The sequence below is a fragment of the Haliotis cracherodii genome, unplaced genomic scaffold (assembly GCF_022045235.1).
Source record: "Haliotis cracherodii isolate W230 unplaced genomic scaffold, xgHalCrac1.p SCAF_16, whole genome shotgun sequence".
Taxonomy (NCBI): Eukaryota; Metazoa; Mollusca; class Gastropoda; order Lepetellida; family Haliotidae; genus Haliotis; species Haliotis cracherodii.
Window position 1 is genome coordinate 7,383,916 of NW_027266271.1, and position 27,599 is coordinate 7,411,514.

Consider the following 27,599-nt stretch of genomic DNA (forward strand, 5'->3'; position numbering starts at 1 on the left):
TATCATTTACACCACTAAATACGTCAGCTGTGTAGGGCATTGTATGGTTGATGCGGAAACGTCTTGAATTATAAACTACTTTCAACGTAGAAGATCAGAACCTCAACAGTCATGCATCAAATCGAGCGTGGTAATAAACTGAAAGTAGGTTTGATATCCTGCAACAGAGAACATGCTAACTAAACTAAGTAAAACGATCACTTGTCATATAATCGTTCTATTGTTATAGAAAACAGATATCAAAAATTGACTTTCACATCTGTTGTGAATTGCGACAAAATACTCTCGAAACGTTTAGTTTACTGTTGGAAACTGGTTGGAGGATGCAAAGCTGCAGTATGTTTTTATGTCATGATGAATGTAGCACTTTGACAGTTCACATTGGACATCAACTAAAACATACACAATGTCACAGTGTATCTATATCCAAACTTGTTTCCATGTTCAATACTTCCTTAGCCAGTTGTGCCTCAATGGGCGTAGTGTGAGTGAACAACATACAATATGTAAAACAAGTTAACGATGTTAATCCTAGATAATCAGGCAGGTTGTTATATTGATATATTAATGGAAACAGATAAGGGGCAATCAGAGAACAAAGGATCACCGCGCTGTGGCTTCCTTTTACGACAGCTGCTCTTTGTACATGTAGAATTCGACATCCTCGCCGGCAGTTTCGCATACATTGGCTTTAGAACATTTTTTTGTGATTGTTGGTATTGAAATTTATGGTTTCCATTTTACAATTCGAGTATAATAAACATATCCAATGACGTGTCTAAACACGATGCCAAGTTAAAAGAAGAAATACAAACTGAAAAAAGACGAGTCTGAAAACTTCATTTCTGTGTGTCATACATGTACACCTGATATGCAGATGGCTCTCGCTGCTTTGATACAAAAGCAGTGACACAACGTACTCCAATACACAGTCAGTAAAGTCGTATTCTTATTATCTACCAATAAGATAAGTCACACACACCCCTGTACATAATCACCTAACATACACATCCTAAGTATCTCAGAATACCTTGCTATTGATGCTATTTTCATATGAGTTCGTATGCAATTCAACCATAGCATCTCATATGTATTATTTACACATTTTTTTATTATACAACTACATATATCATGAATCATGTATGTCATAACTCATGCTATATTGACACAATGCTTTATCAAGCCACTATAATTTGTCAATATGTCCATGGGGCTACATCAGTTACTGGCTTGACGTATAGTTCTATAGCTCAACTATGCATGATTCACATGGTACATGAAGCACAAGGCATCTGTAGAAGATCGACTTGACAATGTCAGATGTGTATAAACACTCGGACATGTAATCGTATTTACTGGTGTTTTCCATATCATGATCACTTAATTGGAAATCAATGACATTGTAGTTCGGTTATATTGTGGGAAAGTGGCAGAGGAACAACCATCCATTAGCGTAATTAATTTCACTAAGCATTTCGTCTATTTAGACATGCAACGTTATGTGAAACCAGCTGATCAATGGTCGGTATATTTCTTAGAAAATCATATTGTACCGTGTACATATTTATATTCCAAAATGCAAAAACAGGTTTATTTCTTCAGTAATTTTAAGCATTGACGCAAATACAAAAAAGAAAGCTGCACCAGAGAGCCGAGTAAAGTTGGCTTAGACTCGGTGATTTGGTTAATTGCCGGTCATTGTACCCTGACAGCGTGGGTTGTTTCTCTTAATGCCAACCATCAGTTTGTCTGACCTGGACTCGATAACTTCCAGGCTCTCGTAATATTGCCTGAACACTGCTGACTGCAGCGACAAACACCAAACAGACATATCATACCTGAATGATATGTCTGAGAGAGAGAGAGAGAGAGAGAGAGAGAGAGAGAGAGAGAGAGAGAGAGAGAGAGAGAGAGAGAGAGAGAGAGAGAGAGAGAGAGAGCGTGGTCCATCTGATTCGCAGGAGTTAATTTGAAGAGAAACCAGTTTATGGATTCTTCGTGACTGGCGAATGAACGACACATTACAATAGTGACACCTAATAGGTATAATATTGTGGCAATTACGATGGATTTAATGACCAACCGAACCAACACCATGGTGCATAATAGAGGATGGATTTGGATGTGCCACACACATGAAATCATTTATATCTATGGATTAAACTACGTTACCACTTCGTGCCAGGTGTGCAAGGAGTGAGTGAGTGAGTGAGTGAGTATGGTTTTACGCCGCTTTTAGCAATATTCCAGCAATATCACGGCGGGGGACATTAGAAATGGGCTTCACACATTGTACCCTTGTCGGGAATCGAATCCGGGTCTTCGGCGTGACGAGCGAACGCTTTCACCACTAGGCTACCCGATCGCCCCTGGTAGGCAAGTAACCTTTGCCATTAAGGCAGGACATACATACCCTTTACACTTGGTGGCAATACTGATTTCAGTTGTACATGAATATAATTTTCGACGCCATTTTTCCATTGACTGCCATTGAAAATTGTTTCATCGATAATAGAGACTGGTTAATCTCTGGCGTTAACGTGTTGTATATATCCCGGTTGGCTCAGGGTATGTACCTAGGTTTGTCAGCAAAATGCCCGTGCTATCGGGTTTCACCAATGTGGTAGCCGTGTGAGACCTACATCCAGTTGACACGCGGTGATGTACGTGAAATACTGTTCAAGGAGGCGGTACAAACTCACTCACCCAATTCAGTACCTTTCAGCGTGGTGGGCAGGCGAAACAGCATTTTCAGGGCATCGAACTCCAACGGTCAACTTGGAGGTCCACCGTTTGATCATCATACTGAAAGTTCTTGATAAGCAAGATATAGTGACAAGTAATTCAGCTTGGGAACTTTCTCACACTCACTTAGCTGACGCAGCAGAATCCGTCTTGCTAATTCGCACAGGTGTCAACTGACCTTTGAACGTCCATTACCATACATGGTTTAAGTCTTGGTTTAAGTAACGGCGACATCGGATTTCGTTTATATAATGTTCGGCTCAAAATACATCATGCGATTAATCTTACCTGATGGCATACATGTTAGTAACATATGGCGGTCTTCAAATACTCTTCCTAAAAATGCAACAGCAGTTTGTTTGGACCACTTGTTTGTCAATGCAAGTTGCAGCTCTTAAATGATGACACGAGACAGAAATGAATACACCAACATACACATATTCAAACTGGATTTGGAATAGCATTATACAGATGGCACTAGGAATACATTTTGAACAAAAAAGTCTTTTCCATTTCAGTCGTCAAGTCAAACCTGGAATAAGGTGGATATCTAGATCCTCGTGAGTGGGTTTGAAGATGTCAGCTCTTCCGAAAGGGAGAATTCTGAATTAAAGTATCTGTACTCAGAGTTGCCCGTGTGGTAATCTTACTGTAACACTGCATCTGTCATCGCTGTCCTTCCTACTAAGCATTCAGGAATCAGTGAAAATGTCATGTACACACAATTTGCAATCGAGAGCGTGGTAGATTTCCTTGCTCTTCATTTGGAATCGAAGATAACATTTTGTAACAGGAGCAGTGTCGCGATTGATTGTCGCTTTTATTATCAGCAGCGGTAGGTAATTTTAGTCTTATGGTACATACGTACAGAAGTTGCTGTAAGGCATATTTGCAATGGCAATTTGAACACAGATACTGAAACGGTATTATGAATGATGTCTTTTACGTATATATTAAGAGCATTGTTCGTAAATAGCGATAAGGCATCTTTCTAACTGATTTTCTCACCTTTGATGTAGAAGTTTCTTCAAAAGCATACTTCGTGAAGACGATAGATTCCCATGGGAAGTACACGTTAATAAGATCGACCTATGTTCATATTTGCCACATTGCCATATTTTACATTAACTAGATGGGTTGACTAATCTAATAAAGATTACTTGCGAAATTGGTTCTCCATTTTGACGGAATACGTTCATCCAAAGTATCGGTAAATCTCCATGCATACTTGTAATGACGAGTGGGAAAGCAGACACGTAAAGTCCTATTGTACATGGGGATTTCATAAATACATATGAAAAGTAATGTTCGTAAATATTTATTAGTTTGTGGAAACTCATTCCATATTTGAAATATCAAATGGACTTTTTCGTCATGTGTTTCTTACATTGGATTAAGATACACACTCGTCAATTGACCATGTTCAGGCAGTATTTCACAGGAAGCCATTGTCAAGACATTAGATTCCCATGGGAAATACACGATAATGGGATCAATCCTGTGTAATCATATTTGTCAATTACTTTGACTGGGAGGGTTTATACATCTAATGAATATTACCTGTTTCTATGAGATTGTTTGGAAGATGAATTATAGATGTTACCAAGGAAAGGGTTGATAGTTTCATGGCCCTGTGAAATTTTCATTAGTTTTGTGATTATACGCTTTTCACATCCTGAGAAGCCTTCATTGTTACTATGTGTCAGTCTGGAGAATATTGCTATCAACTGATATTTGATAATTCGAGATCTGAAAAAGCCTGAAAGAGCATATAACCTGTCTCAGGAAGTGAACAGGATACGTTATAAATCTGCCCACGGTATTTCTAAAGCGTTATAAAAACAACAACTAGTCACCCAAGTTGCAACATTATTTCTTGTTGGTCACAGTATCACCCAAAGTGACTTTAACTATACCACGACGTTGTCTCTTATGTTAGTATACCGGTTTTGTTTGTACATAATGTGACCAACATTTTCAGCTATTGGTATTCGCCTTGATGTTACCAGTTAACTATTGAAGCGTTGAAACAAAGAAACATTAGCGACTGATTCTAACAAGGACTGTAACTATGCGTAGTGATATACATACTGTAGGCACTTCTCTTTCAAAAGTCAGGGTCCATTGTATGATTCCGGCTATATCACGCGTTTGTGTTTATGACTGACTATCAAATAGTGATGATAAGCAGTAATTCATAAAGAAAACATGGGTGGATAATATATAAAATCAGTAAACTTCAGATAACATTTGCTTTCATGTTTGACACATCGTCCTGAATCTCTGAAGACAGATATGTAACTATATCTATGGTCACCACGCTCAATTACAGATTACCCCATGGATCAAGGCATGAAGTGTTCCCATAAGTTTAGCATGTGGGATGGTGGTGTGAAAAGTTAATAAAATCATTTGATTTGACAAATTTGAACTTTGTTCGTTTCTGAGATTGGATTTTTTACCAACTATAAATCTAGATCTATGAAGTCATACTTGAGACACGTCGTTACGGAGGTGACCAGTTCATACAGATTGACCTACTTTGTAGCAAAACAGAGTTAGTAAGAGAATTATTGTTATCAAACTGAAAGGAACTCATTATGACCAGAACAACACCTGGATCTGTTGTTAACAAGGTCGATGAAAATTTAATATAGGGTTCAGCCAGAGGGCATTACAGATTGAATAGTTATTCAATATTAGGGTCGACATGCATCCAATGCCTTGAGATCTTAATGACACCTTTGACGTATGGGGACATTGTTATGTATATGTGACATTTTCTTTTATGGGGCTTGCCGAGAATGACATGCATAATTGAGGCACACTTTACATATAGTTGCAGTTTATTAGAGGGACAATGAAGAAGCATTACATAAAATCAAAGACAACCTTGAGCTCGAAATGATATCAGAGGTAAACAGTGTGCAAGACCTGTGTAATTTATCCCCTAAAGCAATATTCACATCGACCCATGACCATGATTAAATGGGTATAGAGACTGTGTATACATTGTATTTAAGCTACTATTGATTCTATAAGCATCTGGAAACATGGAGAAATTGCATTTTATGATCTGCTGAGCATGTACATTTTATAAGATGGATTCCATTTATTCTAGGAAACGTCCAACATGAAATGTATAAGCCCACACTGTGATCTTTCTAATGGGTGTTACAGTAGAGCGGACATGGTTATCTAGATGGTTGAAAAATATGATTTCCAAGCATTCGATGTTAATTAAAACTCAGGCTGCAGCTCTGAAAGCTGTTTCTCTTGCCACGGAAGGTCAGTATTTAATGAATCAATATATCATTTGAGGACCACCAAGAAAAGTGAATTGATTGAAACATTGGTATGTATGCTTTTGCGCCAAATATTTCATTATCTATCTTATGTTTGTAATTTACACGTCACTTCAGTTGCAGCCGCCGAGACATGGTGCTTCTCAGTAAATCTATATACATGTTTACATAAGTCTCACGACAGGTAGAACTTATATTAACCTACATTATCTCATTTTATCATTTCATCCTTTATCTGCAGTGTCATCCTACTCTCATCCTTTGGGTTGCACCAAAGTAATAAACGTCTGAGACCTGCATAGCTTCGGGCTTTCCTTGAACATTAAGCTGACATCGTGATACAACAGGACAACTGTAAAAAGTGGGGTTAAAACTTCGTTGATGCCTGTCATCTTATCCCAATTACGTGGATGGATGCTCATGATGTTAATCGGTAGACCTTTGTCGATTATTTACAGATAGACGTCATAGAGTAGGAATATTGCTGAGTGCGACGTTAAACAACAATCAGTCAAACAAACAAACAAATCTTAAAGGTAGTAATTCAAGCTACACTACGACGTGCCATCTTAGGGGCGACCGTTTGATATCCTGGGGCGTGGTTTGGAATTTCATCGAAAAATATAAATTGTCCCCTAAACACATATTACATTTTGGCTCAAAGCTATTACTAATAACATATCTGGTTTTGCAGCTGTGGCTAAAAAGAATCAGAGATAATCTAGAACCAACGATTCGCAGATCCTGACACAAATCTGCAGAACATGTCCTGCTACGTTAGCCCCCGGGCGTATTGTGTCGCCCAGCCATTGGTAGATATGTGTACATAAGCGTTCCTTTTATTTCTGCATGTTGAGTCTTGAGGGGTGAAAATACAGCATATTGCATGTTCGATCGCTGGACCAGAAATAAGTTCTTTCTGTTATCTCTTGCACAAACAATGTCAATGACTGCTATTGAACACACCTTGAAGTGATTTATAGTGAAAACTATGAGTCAACATGGAACACTACCTTTGTTTGTCTGACGCTAATGTCAACACTTGCGAGAGAAAACTGACAAGTTTTACAGTTTGATTAACACTCGAGCGACCGTTGCATAAAACAGACTTTACTAGATCTTGGTGACATATGTGATTGGGAAAGCTTAACAATGTGTTGTATGATATATAAATACACTCAAAGTATGTATGTATCCTTGAGCCATAAACATCGGCCTTTACATTGCAAAGGCAAAATGATGATGGTTATAAATAGTTTTTATGTAATGGTATTATAGACAATTCCCTTTTACTGATTTACCCAACTCAACTAGAAATACAGGGACCAGTGATACCGCAAAATCTGTTTCATATTTAGATCTATTCATAAAGACAAAAAAAAACTATCTACAAGATTACGAGACTGTATGACAAGAGGAATGACTTCAACTTCTCAATAGTCATTTTCCCTTCATTTCGAGGAATATTCAAGCAGCTCCAGCCTTTCACAACATTTGAGGCATAATGGAACATGCTCTTTCCACGAATATTTCCATGAGCGCCATGTTTGTACAGGGTTACAACATTCTAGGCCTCAATAAAGTTTTTAGGTATATATTGATGCTATTTCTCAATTGACGCATCATTGACAACAATGGTGTCCTATTTTGACTTATGTCATAGGTTCATGTGTTTTTTTTTTATCTTCCGGTAAACAATTCACTTGTCTTTGCGTGTATTTGTGACGGAAGCCATCGATGGAGCAGTATGCCTTAAACGTTTCGCGAACACCCGGTATCATCACTTTTTGATTGTGATTAAAAGACACATGCTTATGATATATTAATAGAATCTGCTTTTAGCAGAGATTTCGCATGATTATGGAAAGAGATTTTGTCGCTTTTATTTCCACTTATTCTCCCCATATAATGTCAACTTTTCTTGATCTGCATCACATGACAAGAGTATAGCTTGAGTGCACTTTATCTGATCCAAGGTATGTTGATACCATTATTAAGATAAATATTTCTTAATACAACTTGGGCCCTTATCTTACATCAATATATATTCATAATGGTTATTTCTTTTAAAATTCTGAAATGAAACATTTCTTCTTTTGCAACTTATTACCTTTGGCAAAACAACAAATCTTCTTGATAATCGCAGGTGCCCTTCTTGGCCTCTATGGTCTTCTTAAAGAAAGGACAATAAGCTGTTTCAGAAATATCCACCACATCTTAAAAGGCCAGTGGTCATTTTGCCCTTTCGGTGACAAAACGGATCGTTGTTATGACACAACATAAGATAACCAATGGTTGTCACAGCAGTGCCGGGATGAGGAACAGATACATCACTTAACCTTTTCCGTAAGAAGCTGCTCTCACGAAACCAATTCCAAGAAAAGTGTATGAATATCTCTTCTAGTCTTCTTGCACAAGGTTTGTAAAGGGATAATGCGCTTCTTCGGCCTTTCATATCAGCTGCCCAGATAATGTAACGTCTTTACCTTGTCTAGACGATATTATTACAGAAACAAACTATTTATAACTATTTGTAGTTTGTGGTTGTCACTGATTTCCATGATGCATTGTATAAAGCAGAAATTGTAAGGTTATTATTATTAATCGAGGTACTATTTTCAAATGCTGAATGTATATCATTGAGTCGAGATATGTGTGATTATGAGGTGATACAACTATATTGATTCTCAAACAAGTCTTATAACATTGGCTTTATACCGATGTTATACCTTTTCCAAACTATTGACGATAATACCATTGAATGTACTAGTTGTAGTGTGATTTAATTTTATAAAACGTCAGAGGTCAGAGCCAGAGGATAATCAGTCTCGATTATCTGCCGAAACAGATTCCATTGGGCTTGAAAGGCACAATAGTGATGGCAGGTATATTAATGGATCTCTGAAAATCAGTGATGACACCAGGTGTTCGAGATAAGGGTAAGCATTTCCTGCTCTACCGGTAGCACCCGGCAATCATACAATTTGCGTGAAAAGTTAATGTTTGTTCGTTGCTCAACGCCCAGAATGCGATTGTCTGAATGAACTTTGTAAACATCCAACACAACGACAAACACACGACTACAATACCGGTAATATTACACCCACGCTGCACTGGGAAAATTAGTTCCGAATTAAGTCACATTAATGTCACACGACATGTCACACGACATTTCACTAATGTATTGACGTTCAGTGTAAACATGCCATTTGATAACAAATGCAGAACCATCTGCAAAGGTCAACTGCCACTTTGTTGATCTAACACACGCACACGCACGCACGCACGCACGCTCACACTAACACACTTACTTAAGGCGGTCAATTAACAATCTTTTGTAATGAATGGTCGTCTGATTGTGATGATATCTAAGGTACATTTACCATTTTTAATTATCCGACAGGGGCGTTTGAGTCATCTTGTGGTCAAAACGTTCGATTCCCGTAATTTTTCAGCTGGGACAAGGCAGGTATATTGTATAAACTCACTGAGCCATTGACCATGTCTCTGAGCAATGCTAAATCTAATAAAATACTGGAACAGATAATCTACATGTCACGTGCTGGTAGGTCAACTTTTGAGAAAAAACGTTTTAGTCCAAAGTAACACTTTGTCCTGGTATGGTTATGGCAAAGCAATGACTATCTAAAGTGAATTCTGTTTATCCATACTTAATATTATAGAGTTATTCTGGTGTAAATCTATCCCATACCAACAATGAAGATGATGATGTTTAACGCTGCACTCAACAATATTCCAGTTATATGAAGTTGGCCTGTAAATAACCGAGCCTAGACCTGGCAATCCAGTGATCGATAGTGTGAGCAACAGCCCACGCCATCAGGATACGATGACACACAATTCACCAAGTCATCGAGCCTTACCACGCCATGCAGAAAGTCGCCTCTTACGACAGCTGACCAGCAATTCTAACCAAGTACCTCCACGGGACAGATAGATGTTATAACTATGTGAAGTTAATGTTATGTAACAGATGACATTGTATATAACAGATGACATTGACAAAGACTCTTCTTAAAAACCCCACACCTGTGAAGATCCGGGGTAGAATAGGTCTTCAGCAACCAGTGCTTGCCGTAAAAGGCGACTAACGGGATCGGGTGGTCAGGCTCGCTGACTTGGTTGATGCATGCTTTCGTTTCCCAATTGCGAAGATCGATGCTCATAATGACAATCACTGGATTGACTGTCCTGACTCGATTATTAACAGATCGACGCCGTATAGCTTGAGTGCTGCGTTAAACAACAAGCAAACAAAATTTTAAAAACTTCCTGAGCATTTTCAGCAATTGTACTGCTCTAAAGGTGATTTCAACTGCAGTCTTAATTCTATTTTACCAATTGCTCTTTGGAGGACGAACACGCCGACATGTATGTGCATAGTAACTGAAAACAACATAGACTTGATTCAATTTCAAAGGACCTTAATTTGGATAAACGGTGTTTTTTCTCCTACCACGTGAAAATACTAATTATTCTACATGTCAGACATTCAAAGAATCATTTATTTCCATACAAGAACGCGGATTTCTTATTGAAGCCTTCTTTGTATATTGTATAACAAAACCTTGGTAGTAAAATGAAACTCATCAGATACCTTAGCCTCATATAACATGAGCATTGGAATATCATCAGCTGATGAGCACATCCTTATGGGTTTTCGTTTGAAGTAAATACATTATCTTGGTTAACTTCAGACAATCGATGAGGGACACGACAAACACTAAGTAAAACGAACGGTCAATAGAAAAAAGGATTACATTTTCATATCGCAAGATTCCACGCGGCGTGTGGATAGACTCAAAGATAGAAGCCATCATTAACATAACAGGGAAAGGTTATGGAGCTGAATACGCTTCCTTTCCATGGTAACGACTACACGTTTCAGTAATGAAAAAAACTTCCTAAAGGCTCTTGTGATAATTCCGTATTGTGATGCGCCCTAATGAAATATCATGCAATCGATAACACTGTTGGTTGAAATGTTACAAAATCGGTCTCTGTCTGAGATATTTTGCTATGGCTATGACGTCATTTTTGTTTACTGTGTCCAATTTTAATTGTAAGGAAATGGTTTTGTTGAAGACATATTGCGATATTGTATAGTGGTTTCTTTCAAGCCAAAAGCTCTGCCCCCTCTGTAAGCAAACCACTGATATTGATTCATTTCATTTTTGTCTCGATGAAATCCTCCCGATGAAATCCATTTTTTCTTCTCATTATTTCGTTTAATTACGTGGTGACATTTTCTAGGATTGAATCCTTTCAATCCAGACTATCATACTTGATATTACATGAATGATTTATTCGATCGATTTTGTAAAAATGCTATCAACGTTTTTATCAACATTAACTTGTCAACCATATGAATTGCCTCGTTATAACAAATATAATACGACATTATCATAATCGAGGATCCATTATATCAAAACCATTAAAGTTTCGAAAGGAGTTTCAAGATTCCGTGCAGGCGGGACAGAGATAAAACTTTTTTCCTGTCCTTTATTAACTAGTTATAAGTTCAACCAGTAAACAAATCTAGTTAAACTATTATTATGGCCCGGTATCACTCTCCCTTCCTTCTGTCCGTCCGATAACATCTTGAACGGTACCAAAATATTGTCTTTAAGATATGTCAAATCCATTTCTAATATAACCACCACAACAGCCATTTTGTAAATTGCATTCGCATATCTCTTTTAATGTGGATGTTAGTGTTTGGGCAAACATATATTTGAGGGGTTGTTCCGCCTTTCAAGGACATCTGTATCCCTTGTGTGACCTTTGAACATGAATTACTGCCTACTCTAGTGAAATCCCACCACGTTATCGCTTGTGAAGTTCATGACGGACTATGAATCGGAATCAGGCGGATCTTGACGTCGTCTGATTTACAATCTCGTTTTGACCTTTGAACGTGATCCCTCTTCTGCCTTCACACTGACCGTGAAGCTGAATCTTTGAAAGGATGATCACGCTACTGAACTGCCGATCCTATTTTGGACTATTCTCAGCATTTTGTGCAAGAATCTTCCCCGAACGACACAACAGAAAACAACGCTATTTTGTCACATTTGATGTTATCGCAAATTAAACCACCTCCTCACTTAATACTTCATACCAATAACAATACAGGTGGAAACTACAATGTCTATGTGCTAAAGTAAACTTTGAAATGTTGGACTATGTATCCTTATGATTTACCAAAATGATGTTTTTTTAATGTGGAACCTGAGCCTGATATGTGCCAAAGTGCCATGGGACAAATACAAGTTGAACGTTATTCGTATTTGACCTTGATGTATTAAGACATTTCAAAATATACTTGTAATGAACTGCATACTGACTGGAGTCACGGATCTATATGCTCCTGAGACCAGGGTGTTATTAAATAAGAATAAAGAAATGATAGAAAGCGTGGTACAAGTTCACTGTTTTATCATTATGGGCGAAAGGTAACTAAAGAGGGACAATCTAAAGGATCAAAGCTCAAGCTGACACTGTCATCCATGCAAAGGACTCTGTAGGGTTGCTCTTCTTCTCAACACACTGGACATAAACTCGATGCAGTGGTCGTTCAGTCCAACATCCTTGTTTTCATCACGAGTCTTGACATGCTTCACAAGAGGATCTTCAGACAAATAAATGTTTGCAAAGTGAACAGTACAATTCTATCATGAAGAGCCTCAATGTCAAATCACGCCTTCCCATCATAATTGGTAAATATAAGCGATTGAGGGAAGAGCAAAGGTGGTGGGATCTATTGTCTGACATGATTCCGCGCGTGTGGATATCAATACCCTGAATTTCTTGTTTCGTCCAATCAACAACACCAAACGGATATGAACAACAACTCAACAACACCAAAAGGAAGGGTACAACATAAATATTTGCGGCTTTAACTTTATTGCGAGCGTTCAGCTCTGAACTCAAGATTGTCTGAGGTCTACATTTTCACTCTGCCCGAGGGTTTTCCTTGATATGGACAGTGCGTATAGGCCTGACCTTCCACGAGATGGTCAATAAATCCTCCCCCAAGTAAACTGACAGATCCTCCCTCTTCTACCTTTCCACATTTCAGATGAATAATGTTGCAGCGCAGGGATTCGCAGCGATTCGCTGTGCAGAGTTGCGTCCCTTGGGCAACCTATAGAAACCTATGATTGTGGAATCCCGGTTCGCCCCGATTATGTTTCTTTTTTTTGTCGTTTAGATTAAATTCGCTTTGACTGAACAAGGGAATTCTAGACGTCCCGAAAATACAGGTACTTGGCCTACAGAGTATCTAGACTCACAACAATGAAAAGGGACTTGACCTAAAGAGCAACTTGACTCTCAACCCCAAAAAGTGAACTTGGCCTAAACTAGGCAATCCCGGGAAAATTTGCTATGTACGGGTTATGAGAAAAAGGGGTATATCATATAACACCCTAACCAATAAGATTAGCTGGGTAACACTAGAGATAAGCAAGTACAAGATCCAAATCGCCCCACAGTTACTTACAAACGAAACTAAGTAACAGTACGACCCGTAAATGGCCTAGCAAGTCCTGGCGATGGATACGCTCGGAAGCTCCGAGGCTCGGAAACGAGACGCGCGGCCGTCGGTGCAAGCAAACTCCCCTTGCTGTCAAGGACAACGGTGCAGCATGCTGAGCAAACAGAGATGCGCTTTCTCAAATACGGAAACGCGAAAAGCAAACTAACTACTAAATCAATATGGGAGATGTAGGTATCAAAATAAGGGGCCGAACAGGGTATTATAAAACAATTACAACCGAATATGTACAAGCAGTGGCAAATATGACCATAAATACGTGAGAAATACATAGTACTAGATAATCCCGCTACAGAGTGAAAATTAAAGTTAATAAAACACTTTCAATACATGAACAAGCTTGCATACGTATATGAGATAACATATATCAAATCAATACATGATAGAAGAAGGAGATTACATTGCTAGAGAATAAAATTTACGGGGACCACATTCTGTAACATTTTCGCTCATGTACATAAAGACACCGAGCTGTGCCGGACTGTGCCGACCTGTGCCGACCGCCGGACAGCGATGAGTCAGGAGGCACTACGGTCTCGAGACTGTGACGGGCTTGGTTTTACGACCCGGTACCACGAGCACTGGTACTCATCATAACATTACACCAGAGTTAATATTACCCACTCAGCTGCAATGTCAGTTTGTCTTGGTAGAGAACAAATTAATCATTACTGTACTAGTGTGTTGATATACATGCAAACCACTAGAGCACGGATCACACAAATCAAACAATAGTACAGAAAAATGTATCGGGTTACATTTACTTATACTTTCTGTGGGGATTCCGCGTCAGAACAGATCGCCAGCAACTAGCCAACCAGCTTGTAACAGTCGAAACTATGGATCGGGTGGCTTGGTTGATTGTGTGTCATCGTACCAATCGACATGGAACGTTCCTCATGATATCAATCACTGGCCTATCCAACCCAGGCCTGGTTAGTGCCTGACAACCATTACATGGCTTGGATATGTCTGCTTCGGGTGGTAAACAATAAACAAACAGACTTATATTTAAAACAAATACGCATTCGTATATCTGAGACGAATACGCCCAAAGAAAATGGAAGCGACACGCTAATACATCCCAAAACTCACACAACTGTTGTGTTGTATATTGATAACACGAGTTGTTCGAGAAAGGGCTACCACACGGCAGGGGTGACGGCCGACCTGACTGTCGAGATAGTCCTAGCGATGATGGAAGAACAGTCGAAATCTGAAAATAACTTTTCTCTCAAGTAATCGCCTGGATCACATAGATGGTATCAATCCTTCAAGAAATGGGCGGACAAGGCCGACCAACCCGTTATGTTACCACTGTGAGCAGTCTCTGAGATGTATGTACAATAAGGTCGACTGACTCTCCTGGATCGCATATACTAATATATGTTATTGGTCTCGTTTCTTCACTAATGGTATCACAGTCTTCTGAATGAAGCAAAGATACGATACATGAAAGGACATGATGGGTACTATATAGTGGAAATTGTCTAGAGACTGAGAAAATTTGGTACAGGAAAAAGTCTTCGTGTGTTTATGATATGGTTAATATGCGCTAACTACATTGTATCCAACTATTATTGGATTACATAGTAACACATAAATATCGGAAAATGTATATTAGCAGTACACTATTCCTGGAATAATTGATGTAACTGTGTGAATGTATTACTCAAAATTAGTATAACTATATTGCTGGAAAATTTGAAAAGACGCTAATACTGGAATACTTTTATTAATATATCCATATAACTTTAATACTTAGTGCAACATTATTACTCGGGTTTTACTGGAGTAAACTGTAGCTGGATTGTTGCTTAACTACACTGTAACTAAAAGGGACAAAACCCTTTCCATTTCATAGGAAATCTCGAAAAGTCGATTCACGATTCCGACTATATCATGAGCATGTGTTTTTGAATCACTATTAAATAGTGATGATACCAGGTGTTAGCGAAAAATGTGTCAACGTCACAGACACATGCAAAGGCAGGTCAATTGTTCTGAAAAAAAATACGGGAACATATGGTACAAGTCAAAATATTTTTTGTCACTTATGCGGAACATTTGGAAATGTCCTCCACAAATGTGTTTTTGAAAACTTTACTGGGGCCCTGAATGTTCTAACTTTGATCAAACTACTTCTGAGCAAGAGTTGTATGACGCTCTTTGAAATCTTGGGAGAAAGAGCATGTTCAATTGTACCTCAAAGGTTGAGGAATGTTGACACCAAGTGCTGGAGCTGCAGGGATATTGCTCGACATGAAGGTTGACTATTGGAAAGTTGAATTCATCCCTCTCATCATACAGTCTTGTGTTTTGTCACGCGGAATCTTAGTGCGTTTACTGGACACGGTTACTGGGCTCGCTATTATAACACGCTATTACTGGACTACATTTTGCCAAAGCGACGAATTCAGGACAACCTTTGTCTGAATGAACATTTAATTGCAAAGGCTAATTACCAGGCAGCCACGACGTGTGTAGAATAACTTCATTGCTTTTACTTATAGACACAAATCGCCATTGAAAATCGTCATCACCATTGTATTGTACATTACCGTCAGCCAACCAGAACGAGACGTGCAACTCTGTCTCTTCTCATTACTTACCCTTGTAGGTATAGATGGAGATGAAGAAAGGGAACTTCTTACCGTTTGCCTTGCTAGGGTAAGGCTAGGTGCTCCGGGACACCAATACAACACACTCCACTTCTATTATGTGCTGATCTGGCACATAACACTTTTTTTGTAAAGCAAACTTGTAATATAACCCAAGCTACTGACACGACCGCACGGGCACCTTGCATTGTGGACTATGCACGTGATCATTACCAACATCCCAAGCGCCTCGAACCAAAACGTGCGTTGATAATTATAATACGCTATTACTTGACAACATTGTCACATTGACAACATTTATTACTAAATATCATTGTAACGCGCTATTACTGGACTGTGTTGTAACTTGGTTGATGCACGTCATCGATCCAAATTGCGTGGATCGATGCTCATGATATTAATCACTGGATTGTCTGGTCCAGACTCGATTATTTACAGACCGATTATTTATAGCTGGAATATTGCTGAGTGCGGCGTTTAACAACAAACCAAACCAAAACCCCAAACCTTGAACAGTCGTTAGAAATGTCGGCTTCAAGTTAACCGATGCAATCTCATGCCACGAAATTGAACAGAAATTAATCACAAACAATTTAATAAAAATAGGCAATCTTCTGACTCGTATGAAATCACATAAACATGACATATGATTGTACAATTTAGTTCATATAACATCATACAGTAGGTTTACAATCTTTAACAACGGTCTACTCTAAAATCGTTATACGATCTTGTGCGTAATGGTAAAAATGAGTCGGAGTACGAACCCCCGTCCAAAAGGGTTACAAACCACATTACTTACTCTCCAACAAACGTATCCAGATTTGTCATCTCCTTTCGGTCGATTTGGTCAGGATAATAGTATGTTATGGAGACACATGCGTTTATAATGATGTTAAGACGTCTGGAAAACTTCAGAAAGTTCAGAAGAAAACGCCCCTTACATGGAATAGGGCTACAACAGTCGAACAAAGGCCTGTAAATGTTTCTGTCTTGGGGTTTCGACCCATAATAATAAAGCAAATATTCGTATAACCTATGATTTGCCCTTCACGTCAAGGACAGCAAGAAAAGAATATTCACTTCTTCGATTAAAGAACAAGAATAAGTTTTCTTTCACTTCTAAGATAATAAATGAATGCACCATTGAACTGTTTAGAGCCTGAGACATATCGGCGGCTCCAGGCAGAATCATGTAATCATGCACACAGGCAGAGAAAATATTTTTGCAATATGTGCATTTTTATAAACTCGCTTAGCTTCTTGTCTTATTGAAATGTGATCGAGTATGGAAAGTTCAAGATGTTGTCCTGGCTATATCACATCTAGCGTCTGGTCGACAATAACCAATATATCTGCGATCTGTAGGGGTAATTACTGAATATGTATCCCCGGGGAATTAATGAAACTATAAGAGCCTTGGCGTCATTTATTCACGAAGAAAGATAATTCCGGGTTTCAGTTGATGAATTATTTCTTGTTATTTAAGAAGAAGCACTGGCATAAGACATTAATCTTTGAAAAGTCATTGTTGTTTTGTTACAGCGTGAAGCTTGCCCTATGGAAATAATGTACCTGCATAGGGCGTTGTGGCGTAATGTAATAGCTTGGAAACGGTTCTGGTAAAACAGTCAATAGCCTTCAATGTGAGTCAAAGGATAGAAGTTAAGTGAGAGAAAACATGACCATAGCCGTCTCCAACTGACATGTTTCTCAATCAGTTGCCATCTAAACATTGCAATCATCTGAACTGAGCGTTTTCAATGATCTAACATGGTAGTTGCTATTTGGAAGAAGTTTCATTATGTTAGCAAAACGGGAACCTGGTTTTACACCATTACAATACGTACTTGAGTCGAGTAAATCCTTTACAATTTATATCAGGAGTGACATGATAATGTTACAAGAATCCTTTGGTGCATGGTACACGAATCCTTGGTTCACGCTACAAGAATATTTTGGTAAATTGTACAAGAATCCTTGTTTCAGGCTTTCAGTCCTTTGCGACATGGCACAAGAATTTGTTTGTTAATTAACGCCGCACTCAGTAATTTTCCACGGCGACGGTCTCTAAATAATCGAGTCTGGACCAGACAGAGTCTGCATCCAGTGATTGATACCATGAGCACCGATCTAGGCATTTGGGATACGATGGCATGCATCAACCAACACAGCGAGCCTGACCATCCGATCCCGTCAGTCGCTTCTTACGGCAAGCATGGGTTGCTGAAGATCTATTCCCCACCCGGATCTTAACGGGTCTAAGGTTATAAGAATCCTTTGATACACGGTACACGATTTTTGGGGTTCAGGGTACAAGGATTCTTGAGTTCTTGGTACAACAGGCATTTCGTAATTGGTGCAATAGTAATTTTGTTCCGGGTACAAATGTGTTCTGAATACAAAACGTGGGCGCTGGCTACAACGAGCTTTAGGCACAGGATACGACAAGTATTGTGTTCTTCGTACAGCAGTCATTGGGATCAGGGTACAACCAACATTGAGTACTTGGTAGGACATGATTTAATTTATTCACATATAATAGGAATTGGTACGGTGCACGACAAGTAGTTTGTGCTGGGAACGAGTGAACTGGTACGAGAAGCATAGTGGAATGGGTACCAACGGGCAGATTATGTAACAATTTCTCAGTGAAAAAGGCAAATAAGAGAATAATAACTATCTCAATAGATTTTCCCTCGTTTAACATTTTTCTTTTAAGTGTACATGCCAACATCAATGAATAAACAAATTTGATCTCTGTGTCGTGTATGTAGGATCCCCTGTTTGTAGCCGTTCAACCTGCAAACCTGTATGGATGAAAGAGAATGCACTGTCAGAGCTAGGCCAACGAACCAGACTACTGAAAGCCTGTCATTGTAACCTACAAAGGTCACAGAAGGGCAAGGCAAGTGTCCATTAATATACCAATACAGGTATTCACATCAGTAAACGTAAATATACATATATAAGGCATGCCACCTTTCATCCTGTAATCAATAACCGTGTGATATATAACGTTCTGTAAATTACCGTTGTGCGATTGTCAATCATCTGTAATCATGTGATAGCCAGCAAGGAAGCCAGAGATGCCGGCAACTTTCCTTTGATCTGCCTCGGACTGGAAGGTTGTTACATACGCTGCTCATCAAAGAAAGGTCCACATTAACGAAGATATTCGTAATATGTGATGGAATAAATATCGGAGTACCGAAGGTTTGCCAATAATTAGGAGTCAATTACTACAGATTCGAATTTTGGATTTAAGATATATTTTATATAACGTTTGATACGTAACATCGTGTCACATTGCAGGGTGTATTTGGACGTATTTCACGTGGAGTTTCAAAGGAGGCTATTCTCATTCTTGCATTAGCATTAAGACAATAAAGTAAATGTGATTCCATGAAAAAGGGAGGTTGTAAGTGAAAGAAGTGCACTTTTCGACGGATGGGATTGTAGAGTGAAAATGTGATGTCATAATGAATCTGAAGTGTCTTTGTATGCACCAGAAGAAAAAGAAAGAAGATGAAAGGTAACATGTCAGCTCACACAAATGCATTGTACTTCTTTTGACATGAGATGACATGTTTTAAGCGTTCCCAGAACAACTGGCCGTGTGATCCCCAATTTCTGTTGTACAACAGTGATTGAGTGCATTGGTGAGTTTGTGAGTGGTTGATTGAGTCAGTGGATGTATGGTTGAACTGTTGGGTGAGTGACTGTGTGGTCGAGTGGTTGAGTGAGTGGAAACAAATCCGTACCTTCACAGTGACAAACTACGAAGCTACTCTACTGATCCTAATGTTCAACAAGTCGGATACAGAGGGGTCACCATAATTACCATGAGGCCAAGCGTATCCGATTTTCATAGTATTCTTCAATTTGTGAAGTCAGTCGTCATGACACACCATCCGTCAGGGCACTCGATTAGTCAACTCTATGATCGGGGTTATACATGCATAGTTTCCTACGTCTGACAAAACAAAAATTCATTCACTGACATTTCACAATTAAACGCAAGTTTTACCTTACTTATACATAACGCTTATTATGCAAATCATTTGAGTGGTAGCGGTAGGACTGGACGGGCTTACCCTCTTCGTGAACACCCGGGATTCCACTGACTTTAAGGATCTATTCATACAATTTTCACTGCGATTTTGCCTGTTACGCCCCAGTGGAATCTGTTTCGGTAGATAATTGCGAAAGGGATCACGTTTCACTTGAGTTGGGTCGATATTATTGCTGGTGGACTAAATTCCTCGAGTCAACTACATAGAAATGTTTGGGACAAGACATTAACACTGTGCCTACTGTTCTGCAATGTAAAACAACACGTATTTTTTATGCAAATTGTGTGAGTGACGAGTGCTACTGGTAAGACAGGTCGTGCTTACCTTTTGTCATCCAGTTTCAGTGATCCCTTCATGTTCACGGTATCACTACTTTGCCTTTTACGCCCAATGGAAGCTGTTGGCGGATAATCGAAACTGATATTCTGTGGCGTTGGCATTGTATATTTACATAGTGTTTCTAAAATAAGTAAAAGTTGAATGATTTATTGAACAACGCAAACAACGTAAACAACGTCAGTGCACACTGTATATATTTATATTCATAGATCAGTGTTCTTGGGATCAGTACAAGAAAATAGGCTATTGTAAACTGATTTAAGGTTTTAAAATAAACAAATGGTCTGTCTCGAAACCTGATTCAACCGCGCTGTTGCCTAGAGATCCTCTTACAGTGTGGCAGGTTTGTGACATGCTGAAAAATTCACCAATTCACAAACATCTGGTTTTGCAAAGAACAATCCGTATCAACAGGTTTGGAGTCAAATGCGAGGTTCCGGAAGTTACGTCATTACAAGCTCTGTTTTAATGACACCGACTTTTAAATCATTTTCTGATTACTCATACTAAACTCTTTCTTTTAGCTGTGAATGAAAGACATAGAGTAATCACTAAAACGATCTACAACTTCTTTAGTTCTTTTAAACGGCTCTGAAAAATGTTACGAGGAAAAAGACATTTGATATTTGAAATCTGGAGATATTTTCGCACATCCATTAAAAGACCAGAACAACGTTGGATTGCGTATGGCATATGTCGTGATCGGAATCTTTTTGTGATATACAACAGTATCTTTGACATGTATATTTACCCGGCTAAATGTGTGCATATTTACCATCATTGTGTATTTTTTCTATATACGGGTCTTCTGGGTAGCCTAGATGTAAAAGCATTCGCTCTTTACGACGGAGGTTCGATTCCCCACATGAGTACAATGTGTGAAACCCATTTCTAGTGTCCTCCGCATTGAGGTTGCTGGAATAGTTCTTAAAGCATCGTAAACCGCATCTCACTCACCGAGTGGTATATTTTCAGTTTAAAGTGTTTAACATGTTTCAAACTAATAAAAATTGAAATGCCACAATGTCGACATAATGGTGTCAATGTCAAAATGTAGAGTATTATTATCTTGTCTCTCGGGTTATCCCAGTGTCACGGGACCAATATCATCCAACCTTTACAGCTAAGACATACTGCATCTATTACATGAAACGCACCTTTTTGTGGATTGGTTTTATGTTGGAGACACGCGACAGAATTTGTTGACTCGAATCAGCCAGCGGGCACAAATATAGATTAACTAGTTCTGAAGATTACTCCATCCTTAGCATGAAAGTTAGAATATTGGAGAAAATGAACCATCCATCTAATAGCTAAATTGCACTCTACCGTTTACAGTCTCTAGAGAAAATCATTGGTTCGATTGTTGTGTACACCACTATGGATTGATATGACTAAATGAAAAACATATGACGTTCGTAGTCATTCTAACCACTGACCACTGAACAGCCAACGTGAGTGTATTGAGTCTGTCCCCGGCACCTCAAAAATGCCACTGCGGCCATGGTCCCAAGTGATGAAGAAGGCCAAATGATACCATTGATTTGGAAGATTTGTTGCCTCTCCTTCAGGAACCATTGGGACTGCACGAAGTAAGAACACGGCTATATTCTATGCCGTTGAAAGAAATCAAATGACTCCAGTAACATTTGCCGATGGTTGGGTCTACAAACGGTTACATCACACATTATCGACCACATTTACCTGAATTTGAAATTTGCAAAGAATGAATTCGAAATGTTTGCTTAAACTTAAGTAACATTCTCAAATCATAATTAGTTTCCTTAGAAGCAACACAGTATTTCACATTTCAGACATCACCATCAGTCTCAACAGTTTCATTCTCCTATGCGAACACCATCTCATACAAGTTGTTCCATAATAGGAACAGTTCATGACGTAAATTGCACCACCTGTGGCTGCCATACTGCTCTATTGCTGACAATAACAACCTTCGTCAGTTATTCAAATATGGCCTCAATATTGAAAACAGACTGTTGCCAATTGGGATCACATCATTGAAATCATGGATGTTGTCAAAACGTATGCCTAAAAAATAGTCAAAAGAGAAGATTTGTCGTTGGTAGAATACACAAACTGAAAACGAAGAAACAGAATTTGAATAAATCCATTCTGTCCCATCCAGTTGTCCTCTGAAGTCTGTCTGAATGCAACATGTACAGTTTTCCCAATGACAAAGCCTAAAATAGCGTAGCCACTATACATACATATCATTGCATCAATTATTTGACTAAAGAACTTGGCATAAGTGACACATCAAATGACATCACACTTAAGGCCAGTATGTTAACTTAGGAGTACTAGTCAGTGCTACCATTTTCTTTTACTCTAAAATATGAAAACCTGCTCGTTCGTCTTTTGTACTGGATACTAAAGAGCCATAACGTCTGTACAATGAACTATCCACAAGACTGTACGGCAAGAGGGATGGCTTTCCAATAGTCAACTTTTCCTTTATGACGAGTAATAATCCAGACGCTCCAGCCCTTTGTGTCTTCATTTCACTTCACATCTCGTACAATCATGTACATGTACAATCGAGTGCGACGTTAAATAACACACGCACGCACGCACGCACGCACGTACTGGGAATCTATGTATCACACCCTATGCAACATACACCATACCTTGAACATGTATCACACCCTATGCAACATGCACCATGCCTTGAACATGATCAAACACGTGTACTGAATAGGCACGTAACATATATGACACCATCAATGACATAAAGTATATTCTGTAAAATATTACACCATTTGACCTATGCAATATGGCTATATATACCCTGCACGTAACACAATGACAAACGCCCCATACACTAAGTTAATCAGGCAACAGTAGTAGCTGACTAGTACCGTGAGATGATCAGATCAAGCGATGGTGTCTGGTGCAGAGTAGGCGATACGTCATGTTTCCTCGGCTTCATGACATTTGAGAATATGCCTTACTTCAACACACACAAACGTTGAAGTTACACAAATGTGAATGTAGTATGCCATTATCTCTCAGATCAATATTCGTGACACAAAAGCAGCCGAAACCTGCGGGATGTCACGTGATTTAATCTAAAAACTGTTGCTGATTCAGCTGGAATAAAGTGCAGTTGTCCTTCCACGGAGGATAAACCAAGTTAATCCACATTTAATGTACAATAATTGTATTTCATAACTAGATAACCTTTCTCTCCACATGCCAGACATTTAATTATCCAATGGTTTACTGTTTAAAACAGCTTCGTGTTGCTTTACAAAAATGGGTCACAGATCAAATGTAAGTCGACCTGCAAACAGTTCATAGTTCACTCAGTCGGAAATAATGGCAACTCGACAAACGATGCCCAATTTGTTACTGCTGATTATCGCGATAATCATTTGACTGAAGTATCTACCCAGGTATCTAACCTACACAATGAGGGCTGAATAGATCAGAATCGATGCTCTAGATATTACACGTATATATAGTATTTGGACATACCGAAGAACAATAATAACATTGATTATGATGATGCAGATGATGAACGACCACTGCATCGAGTTTATACTGCAGTGTGTTCAGGAGATCAGCAACCCCACAGAGTCCTTCCTTCGCTGCTCAGGACCAATTACATCACACTCGAAACCATTGATGTGTGATTTTGCATCAAAATGTAAATACGAAAAGTAGATTATGCATTGAATTCATAAAGACTGTCCAATATATTGTCAGTGGATGCCCAGCTTTGGCACAAACACAGTAGCATAGGGGACATGAGGCTCGTTTCTTTTGTTACCACCTTTGCCACGCTTGTGGTTTTGAGGTCAATGCATGGACCCAGAATATGTAGAGGGCGTTATGGAAAATGAAAATTTTAAAATTCTTATACGGCCTCAGATTTATCCAGGCCAACAAACCTGATTCTTTTTGATAAATCTGATGAAATCATATATATCATTGCTTTTTCTGTCCCTTTTCACCAATTTGACAAGATTCAGAAACAAAAACACTTTCGGACCTCACTATCGAAATGTCGCGAAAAGGTCTGGGTGGGTTCGACTATGCAGCGCTTCCTTGGAGAAGTCCCATTCGCTGTCTGGGCTACATGTTGATGGGGCAAGGGCCCTGAGCTGATGATGAACCTTCCCAGCCTGACTGTCGATTGTCGCAATTAAAGAACTCGGGCCCCGTTCCACAAAGCGATCTTACCACCCCGACTACCGCAAACCCATTTTAAAGTAAGGGCGTTACGATGATCTTAATAGCGCCAGATCGCTTTGTAAAACGGGGAAAGGGAGTACGATAATACTGGGATCAGTGGAATCCATATGACTTACAAGGTTCTCCGGCATACTCGCCACTGATACTGGTAATAGTCATCGAAGGTTCTGACAACATGCATGAACACGAAGTGATAATACAGTGATCAGTTTATGAAACACTTTGAAAAGAACGCTAACGGTTACTATTCTAAACCATTGATGTATTTCTTTTACAGCAACATTTGGATTTTGTCGTCATCTCAACTACATCCATGGGATCTTGCGCGAGTAAAGGGAAATCGCGTGACCTGATAATAGCGGTTGATCGCTACCACATGGACAAGCTGAAGCTTAACAAGACTGGCAGTGTCGAAGAGGGTCCGTCCGAAAAGGCGAAGTTGCCGGAACCAGAGGATCCCCCTTACTACGTAGAGGAGAAAATATGCGTAGAGGAACAGACGATATGCATACAAACATCCTCACTCGGTGAAAATCGGAATACTACCGAAGTGACGACAATAACACGTGACATATGCATCCAGACTGATCGACCAATGAAAAAGAAGAAGAAGAAAAAGCATCATGAAAAGAAGGATTCGCAGGAAAAGGAAATTGAAGGTAGGTGCATACATATTTTCAGGTTTTTTTTTAGGACCGTCATTTCGTCCGTACCAATATTTCCTATTTTCACCCTTTACAGGTTTTAATTTTCAGGTAGAGATTCTGTTGTTATAATTGGCGGAATCGTTTTTCGTTGTCGAGAGAAAACTCATCTATGCCAGAAATTTAGACTCTCCCAGGCAGATCTTCATTTTAATGGTGAATTTACACGATTATCTGCCCCATTTATGCTCCATTGACGGCGGTTACCGCCCACATTTTCAGTTAGTGTTATAAGGGACTGACGAAAATGATAACTATTAACGTGTTATTAACTCCATAAATCGGAACTGTCTGAATAATTGATAACGCTACTCGAAAGGTTATGTATTTAACCTAGTTGCAAAGGGTACTGTGAAGATTTGTTTTATAGCAACAAATATGCTACAAGAACGAAGTAGCGATGTCAATGAAACAATATTACATTCTTTGAACCTGTATTTTGAATGATAGAGATTGCTTCAACATTGATCATTGAAGACGGTCGGTGACAGTCTTGAGGAGTCAACAATTTTAGCATATGAGGTTATGTGTAGTTATATATGATCGGTAACGGTGTCATACTTTTTGGAAGTTTCAGTTTTTTGAATTGAAGGTCATTGATCTCAGAAATTGCTGTAAAAGCATACCACAGACTAGGCAGTGTGTCTGATTCCCCGAAGATCAGGCTGTCAAAACATACCAAAAATGCGGCTCAATTTCAGGAGCTAAGTCGTAGATACTCCAACATGTAGGTAAAAAACAACTTCTTTATGGTAATTCGACAACTGCTGTAAGTCAGCTGCCGGTGCGGATTAGAATGTTTTGGGCGAACTTTTTTACCTAGCTTCATCGCACCATCATGCCATGGGTTGTTACCTTACACGAGGCATGGATATAATTGTTATATTGCTGCTGTGTGAGAGTGGACACGTTTTCCAAAAGTGTGTGATAATTATTTACATTTTGTTTGTATTGTTTGTCTGTTGATTAACATTGCACTCAGCAATATTTCAGCTATATGAAGGCGGTCTTTAAATAATCGAGTCTGATCCAGATTATCCAGGTATTGACATCACGAGCAACGATCTTCGCCATTGGGATACGATGACATGCATCAACCAAGTCAGCGAATCTGACCTCCTGATCCGTTAGTCGCCTCTTACGACATGTATGGGTTGCTGAAGACCAATTCTAACCCGGATCTTCACGGATAAATGATTTACTAATACTACTGTATACTTATCCAGTCACAGAAAAAGTAACAATAACCATTTTAACCAAAAGTATATGACTATATGTTAAATGGGTGGCATGTCATTCCTGAAAATGCAACGAAAATAAGTTGCTTTATCATATCTCTAACGGAAAACTCGAGTCTGTGGTTTGCAATATTTCTTACAGAAGGACTGAAATATCAGTGGAATTAACCAGCAAAGTATTAAAGCTAAAAGGACGAGAAATATGATGGGCAAATGACATGAGTTTTACCAACCATGGATGCTACTAACTAATTCTCGGCGGCACTGTGATGCGACGCTGGATCGTAAATGAAAAGGTTGAGGGGTCGAATGTCCTATCGAGGGACAACATAATCATGTTTGACCCGGCTGTTGGTCGCATAGGGTTGCAAGACGAAAAGGACACCAGTTACTCGTAAAAACTAAACCCAGACAAATAGTTGAGAAGATATTCGCCTACTGTAGGAAACTGAGATTATACATGAGTGACCTTGGCTTTGACTAAATGAATGTGCCAAAGCAGTACAATGATTATAAAAATATTTACTGTAACATATTCAAAATAATATTGTGGAATTCTGTTACATGGAGACTTGCAGATTTTTCATTATCATTTTTGATATTAGGTATATGCCTAATTTTCAGATATTAAAGTTAACATTGTACTGGCGAGTCATGCTAATGGTTCTATTACAAGCATTGCTTGCCAATTTATTATCAATGTACATGATCTGGGAACAGTTTGAAATTGTTATCGATTAATGAATCCAGATGCACCAAAGTTGGAAATTACTC